This window comes from Pteropus vampyrus, unplaced genomic scaffold, assembly GCF_000151845.1.
Source record: "Pteropus vampyrus isolate Shadow unplaced genomic scaffold, Pvam_2.0 Scaffold536, whole genome shotgun sequence".
Classification (NCBI taxonomy): Eukaryota; Metazoa; Chordata; class Mammalia; order Chiroptera; family Pteropodidae; genus Pteropus; species Pteropus vampyrus.
The window spans coordinates 589,018-597,474 of NW_011889317.1; positions in this window are offsets into that span (position 1 = coordinate 589,018).

Below are 8,457 nucleotides of genomic sequence, written 5' to 3' on the forward strand. Positions count from 1 at the left end.
AACAAAAATGCAAAAAGGAAGCGGGCACTGATGTTTTGGGCAGGGTGGTCAGGGAAAGCCTGAGAAAGTGGCATTTGAGCTCTAAGTATCCAAAGACAATAAAGCAAGTTTGATGGTCAGCCTTATAAAGGGGCCCCTGACATGACTTCTTAGACTAAGTAGCAAACTTTACTGAAAAGAGTAAGTGTCAGTTTCTTCAATCAGGCCTTGTGTAATATCTGGCTTCCTGAAGCCAGAAGTGATCAGAGAAAGAGAGTAAGTGCCAGGCACGGAAAGGCTTTTGGGGTGGGGTCTTAGATCAGCAGATGCCAGTAAAGGGAACATGCCAGAGCAATGCTTCTGGACGGGCTCCAGACCTACAAAACAGTGTCTGGCTTAGCCAGGACAACCTACCAGCCTCAAGGATGTCCAGCAGGCAGTTTTTCCAGGGATACTGTAACAAGAGGGCCAGAAGCTCTGTGATATGCATGTTCCCACAGCAGGACTGACAGGTATAGACAAGTTCAATAAATATTTGCTGTAAAAGTAGATGATAGGTTTTTCTCTTTTCTTCTGTTAACATTTATTTCGTACATTGTGGCTCAAACAATAGTGAGAAGCAAAGTCCACATCAGATGAACACTGTATGCTGTGGTGATTTTTGCTGATATCTGGTAGCCAATAGAACTAATAAAATATGACCTCTCTGATGGTAATAGGGGTCTTTTGTTCCTTGGTGGCATGAATTACAAGCCCAGAATTTCTGTTGCCTTCAAATGATAATGCCCTTCTGGATGGCTGAACGTTGAATATCTCACTTTCTTATGTATGCTTCTCCACTTTATTTGATTTTTTTTTTCATTTCAGCTTGCGTCACTTAAAGGAGAAACTCTTTTCCTAAATTCTAACACTCCTGATTCTCATAAAGCAAAATCTCAAAGCAGGAAGAGTGGTTATCTTTGTGTTGAATGATCAGGAAAACCATAAATGATTAGACACCACTGAAGTGGATGATTCACCAGGTTACAAACAATTGACTGCCTACTTACCATCCAGTATATGGTAACACACATTGTTAGCTAGTGTTAGGGGCAGTTTAGCTGCTTGTTTTCCTAGGAAGGATACGGGAGTCCAGATGAAGGGGACCTTTAGAAGGGAGGGGACACCAGGGATTCATGGTGTTTTGTAGAAAACTTTAAGATAGTTATCTTGAAATAAAACTATTTTGAATCATCATAAAGTTTCAATTGTCCTTGGGATTCTGTTACCTGATAAAAGAACAAATACAAATCTATACACATCTTTGTGTATAATATCTTTTCTTTCATGAGTTGCAAAACCCAGTTTCGTTGTGCAAAATTATAAATGTTTACAGAAAATATATGAAAGGGAATGATCCTGTGCAAACTGAAGGTCAGATAGACAATTAAAATCTAAGAGTAGTTTGGATTTTTAGAAGCTAAAGATACTGGGCAAATTTCATTTTCAAGAAAAGAAGGAAGAAGAGAAGAGAAAAAGAAGGAAGAAATACACACACACACACATATACACACACGCATATATATATATATATATACACACCACATACACACATATGTATGTATTTCTGTGTATGTGTGTATGTATATGTACATGTGTATACATGTGTATATGTGTGCATATGTGTGTCAATGGGGGAGGGTAGCTACACGGTTCACCCAACGTTGCACAATATAAAGCAAGTAAAATTAAATTAAAGCCCAAGCAAGAACACCTTGTTTAAGAAAGGAGAAATGTGCAACTTGTTCATGAAAGTTTACCATGAAAAAGCTTCTATAGAGATGGGAGAATTTGATTAAAATGGAAAATAGACAGGAGAAACAGATCTTGAGTGAGTAATGAATAACCGTTGATTTATCTATTTAATTATATATTAACACAACAGATATAAATTGATTGCATCTCATTTGAATGATGTTGAATCCTATCTTTAATTCTCTTAAGAATGATAAACGTCATCTGCAATAAGCCAATCCTTTATTTATTCTAATATATGATCCCTTACCACAGAGCCTGGCATCTATCAACTGTTTAACAGATATTTAATTAATAAATGAACATTATTGGATGAATAAAAGTACCTTTCAAAGATTTCAAGGAAATAATAGAGCCATATAAGATTGATCCTTTCTCTAGGAGGATCAGGTTGACTGTCAAAAATTCCTTCACTTCTCAGAAGCCGGAATGACTCAGCTAGAGGTCTCCTTATCAGAGTCAAATCTCCTGGTCAGAGCCAAGATAAACCCAAAGTTATCTGTTCAGACCACACAAATTTTTAAAACCTTCCTCACAAGACCTGGTTAACATCCTCTCCAATTAATTAGGCAATCGATTTTAGGGCACATAACACTAGGATCACCATCTTTCCTGTCTTTTCTCTGCATGCTCTGTCCTATCCTAGAAAAGTGGCAAGTCTCAGGAGATGGACAGTTTCTGAGGGCAGGACCTGGGATTAGACTGGGCCAAGGGCAGGATAGGCTTTGGAGTCAGTTAGTACATGGGTAGGACATTCTGAAAAGAAAAGCAGGGAGACAAATTTATTGTGTAGAACCACAAGGGCAAAGAGAAACATAAAAGAGCTTTGTGTGGAACGTTGGGAGAAAAATGTCAATTCTCATTTTTCTGGAGATTAATGGGGCTCCACCCACACAGATTCTAATGCAGAAGAGCTTAGAATGCACCCAGGAGGCATGGATGTCAGTAGCTCTGTGACTGCACCTCAAGCAAGGCCTAGGATGTGATTCTGAAGCTGTGTCAGCTCCCATGCTGTTGATTTTTTATCTCCCAAAGAACTACTCCTGTGGGCCCATCCTGCACAGAGCTTTGAGCGACCTCAGAGCAAAGGAGGATGTTCTGGAACCATCACCCGCTGCGATAAGCCTGAAGGTACTGTTCATAACCAGATGAGGCAGGTCTCCTGGGGCTCATTTATGTTGGGGAAATGGATTCCCTTTCATGATCTGTTTTTGCTTTAGACAAAATTGTTCCCATCTTGGAGATTCAGAAACAAAGATGAAGACTGGCCAAGACTGAGAGCATGAGAAAAGTCTCTGTGCACTAGTCATCATTTGCCCCTATTTGTAAAGAGAAGAAAGAAGAACCGCAGAGCAGCTGCAGGCCTGTTGTGGGCAGGAAGCACTGAGGCACCTGTGGGAAGACTTTGGTTTATAAAAATTGGGAAAACAAGGCCCAGGGCAGTTAGATATATGCCCAAGGGCCAGAGCTAATCGTGGCTGAACCAAAGCGACTCCTGAGTCCTCATCTGGAGCTCTTTTCTCTACCAAACACTTCCTTATTAAAACTACACTTGAGGTTTGTTGAATAACAGTGAACCTGAGGCCCTCCAGAGATAAACTAATGTCATGTCCTTACTCTGATTAACAGGAGGGTAAGAAGGCAGGAGACTATGTGGTGTAACCCATTTTAGAAAGATTTCTTTAAAAATAGTTACAGCTTTAGAAAAATCTACATCCATGCTAGTGGAGTACTGGGAAGCTTTAAAATTGATGACATAAATTTACTGACATAGAAAGACATTCACAACATATTTTATATGGAAAATCATGATACAGTTGAGTTTTACTATACTGATCCACATGCTCACATATGCACTCACATAAACACCCAGAAAAATACTGTGTCACTATGGTAATAGCATATGGTAATAGCGATTTGTTTCTGAATGGTAGAGTTTAGGGGAATTTATTTTATTTTGGTTTTGCTCATCTGTATTGCTAGTTTTCCTCTGACAAATGTGCATCCTTGTGCAATAATTCATTTTTTTAGATATAGGAACAAGTATAGGTTTTGATACCCCGTTAGAGTAGTAAGAGTCAGTTATCTAGAATATTCGTCTGTCTGAGAGACCCAGGACTAATGCCATGATGAGATGTTCAGTCTCATCTTTCGCTCATGCCTAAGGAGTCCTTTGCTGGATTCTGAGCCCCAGAGAGTGACTAATGTGACAAAGGTGACAAGGGGTGACTCATAAGGACAAATAAAGTGGTGTCATCATGTGCAAGATGGGAAGTTGCCACAGTTCTCATTTGGGGTTTCATGTGTGGTCTGCACAGTCAGGACTCCTTGGCTTCATCCCCCATTCTGTACGGGGTTCTGTCAGGAAACATCGGGACAAGAGTCTGTCATAACAACAGCTAGTAGTCATTGAGGGCAACTCAAAGTGTTTGGTTGTCAAAACAGAGAGCAGTGACTAGAAACCCAACATGAAGAAAAGGCTGCCAGGGCTTCACAGAATTATGTGTGTATATCAGTGGGGACAAGGAGACTGCATTATGCTTCCATTTCTGTCACCTGTCATTTTGCACACTGCCTGGTCCCACGGTTCAATACATGTTGGCCAAATGAGTGAGTGGCCAAAAAAGTAATTTCAATTGAAATCCCTACCTGATGTAGTAATATCCTTTGCAACATGCCTAACTGATGGTTATTCAGCCTTCTCTATAATGCTTCTGGAGACGTGGTACTCACCACCACATGTGGAAAGGCATGGCAATTTCAACAGTTTTATCTGTTAGAAAGACCTTTCCCTATATTTAGAAGAGTGGTTCTCACACTGGAGCATGAATCAGAATTAGCTTCAGGTCTTGTTAAAACACAGATTGCTGGGCCCCTCCCCCAGAGTTTCTGATACAGCAGTTTCGGGATAGGCCCAAGAATTTGCATTTCTAACAAGTTCGCATAAGAAGCAGATGCTACTGGTTCTAGCCCCATGCTTTGAAAACTACTGGTTTTCAAAAAGATTGTTTAATATTTTCCTTTATCTCCACTGCATTCTCAGAGCCTATGAGGAAAAGGCAGAGTCCCCAAAATCAAAACCACACATCCGCACTCACACATGTCACACACACATCACACTCACACACACATCACATATGTACCACTCTGTCATACACTCTTACTCACATACCCACATACTCACACTAACACACACACACCCACACACACTCTCATATGCACAAGGGCACACACTTTGCTTGTGTCACTAGCTTTATCTTCTGTGACTACACAGGATGAGCCCTTCCTGTGTGGAACTGCTTAAATGCGGAGGTGGCTCTCACCTTCTCAGAGCCTCCCTGATAGCCCTCTTACAAAACAGATAATACAGCCGAGAATTAGGATGGAAGAGAATGTGTGCTCTGCCCAAAGCTCGCAACTGCTTTATTTTATTTTGCAATTAATTTTTCAGCTTTATAGAGGTTTTATTTACATACAATAAAATGGACTATTTCGTGTACAATTCAATGAGGTGTGAGCAGAGCCTGGACACTGGTCAGTGATCTTGCCGCAGCCCCTAATTCCCCATTCCTGGCCTCAGAGTAAGACAGTGTGTGACTTTGCCTCAGTAATGACCTCTGCCCAGCTCCTACCAGTGGTTCCATGTTTACATTACTGTGTCCTCCAAAGGTTCAGATCAGGCTGGCAGTTAGAGGCTGAGGGGCGCAATCTTACTATGGGGCCCTGCAGCCAGCCGCAGGGACCTGGGATAATGTTGGTCATGGCACAGACTCTGGCTCAGCTAGCTGTGGTGGGCTTGCCTATGCTCCTTAATTTCACCCTTTCCCAGCACAGGCCCTACTTAGCCTGGTATAGGCACCCCTCTGAGGGGTATATTGGGGTGGGGGTCCCAAGTAAGGAGCTAGTGAATGCAGGCATGTCCTTGGGCAGGACAGTCCCAGGAGGCAATCCATATGCTTTCAGAGGTTCCTGAAAACACCCTTTGTGTTATGTTCCCTATCTGACTCTCCTTCATTCCTACTCCCTAAGATCACCTCTCAAGTAAACTTCTCTCAAGTCTCTGTCTTGGTAAATGTTGGTTAATTAAGTGAGTGGCCAAAGAAGCGACTTGATCTAAACTCTGTCTGATGAGTGAAGGCGTCTAGGGAACAGGACCTTTGCAGGAGAACTTTAGGCACAGTCAAGTCTACCTGGGCTGCAGATCTCCAAAGACAGGACTTACCACCTGCAAGAGTTTTAACCTGCTCAGGGCCTAAGACCAAGCTCTGTCTAAGATGTGCATCCTCCACAATAGCTGGAGAGAGGCAAGTCTAACCTTTATGTCTAGGAGTTTATTTGTCCCAGGTTGAAATTTACTCGCTATTGTTATACGTGGTACAATCTCTGTTTCTAAACTTGGAGTCACCCTTCTGGGCACCGCCAGATTATAGGAACCCACACCCTAAATGTGTGGCCAAGACAGCCCTGATTCTCATATAAGATTGTGTCTGAGAGAACTGGCCTAACTGCATCACATTATCTTGTGTGTCAAAGCTCCGCTTTGTATTTTATATGTCCTAGAAAGAGGTGGTCACTTTGGATAGCTGATATGGGACACTTTTCTTAATCTGAAGCAGTACTATTTAAAGACTAGAAAATCTTGAGGGGAGAAGTGTAAAGAAGAAACTCAAACACCTGTCATTGGCCTAGACAGTAAGGATGGGCTGGAGCAGGGATTTCCAAAGGCTGACTTCCTTCTCATGCGACATGCTCCACACCCCAGCAGTCAGTGCTAACACTGCCTCTCAGAATCCTTCTCAACACCCAGGTCCAACCTCCTCCTCTAGTCTCCTAGCACTGGCTTCTAAGAGGAAACACATACCTTTTGCTGGACCTTTGAAAACCTAGCGAATGTGCTATGTCAGGAGCAATGTGAGGTATGTGGGATTCTACCCTCCGGGAACTTTGAAGATATACAACCATAGGAGAAGAATTATAAGGTGTTATGAGAGATCCTGAGGAGCAGAGAGAGGGGCCATCCATAGAGGACGGCCTAGAGCAAAAGGTGGTCTGAACTGTGTCTTAAAAAACAGGTGGGATCAGGGCTGGCACAAGTGTAAGGATAGAGTTTAGCCTGGAGAATACAGCTGGGAAGCAGGCAACTGAAGAACAGAGAACTTAGGTGAATGAGGGGCACAGAGGGTTCAGCCAGTGGCAGGGGTGGGGAGGCTGTGCGGTCCATTTAAGTTCAGCGGCAGAGAGATTTTATTAATCCCAGAGCTACATTCGTAATCTGTGAGTGATCACCTGCTGCCCCATTTGGCTGACCATATAGAAGAGGTGTGATTCTGCCCTGTTCCTGAGGACAGGGGTCTGTGTTCACCGGGACTGGCATGAGTTGCCTTGTTGATAACTAGCAGTCACCTGCAGGCTCACATCCCAGAGGTGAGCTGCATGGGGCCCATAATGCCTCTGGGGACTGGCATCAGAGCTAAAGGAGAGATAAAGACAGTCTAGTTCCTCTAAGATAAGCTCAATGAAGCCGCTCGCTTCTATGCAAGTGCAGGAGACCGATCTTATGGAGGTACCAAGAAGCCATATCCTTTTCTACCCTGGGTCCAGGGAAGACAAGAAGCAGCCCTGAAGTTTGCCATGGCTCTACTATTAAAGGCCTGCTCAGTTTGGGAGAGAGGAACCTGCTCTTTGCTCCATTCTTATAACTCAATGATTGGTCTTTAAATCAGACTGGTATTGACTAAGAGAGGAATTCCCCCCACTCCACACACACGCACACACGCGCACACGCGCACGCGCGCGCACACACACACACACAAACACACACACACACACCCCTCCAGACACTCTATATCTGGCCTTGCCTTCTGTGGTGGCTACTGAAAATTCTTAGAGAATCCCCCTTGCTTTTTTAAGAATTGGGCCCAGGGTCCTCCCGAGAGCATAGACTTGGCTGAGGAAGCTGGGCCCCTGGAGAATCTTAAGCCCCTTAGTCTGGAAAACTCAAGACCTCGGTCTCTGTGCCTACTGCGATCCTGCTGACTGTCTCTGAGCCTGGATTGAGGACATACCCACTGTGAAGCTGACATCAGTTACATCATAAGAGCTGCCTGCCCAGACCCCTGCTGGCCTGACCTCAGCTTCTTTTTATTGTGGTAACTTAACCTCACATTGCCACAAAAAGTAAGCCTTGTCTTCTATACATGGACAGGCAGCAGAGTTGAGTTTACTTCACTACTGCATGGGCTAAGGTTGAATTATGGCCCAAGACTCACCTATTTTGTCTATAACCTTGCCACAAAGTAAACCACTCCAAAATTTAGTGGCTTAAATCAACACTGATTTATAATTTCTCACAAGTGTGGGTTGACTGGCCATGGGTGCTTTTGTTGCTCACAAAACCAGTCATGGCTGCATTAGCAGGGCCTCAGCTGGGTTGAAACAATCAAGATGGCTCCTTGGGAGCCAGCCAGAGGCTGCCTCAGCCAGGACTTCTGGAGCAGTGTCAGGATCTCTCCCTCTCTCCGTGGGGACCTATTTCATGGTAACTCAGGCTCCCAAAGCACAAACGAAGAGACTCCTGGGCCTTCTATGGGCTTCTAAAGGCTCTAGCCCTGAGTGAGAGTCACTTCCACCATATGCAATGGGTCACGAGGCCAACCCAGATTCACTATGGAGGGGCTGGCATCA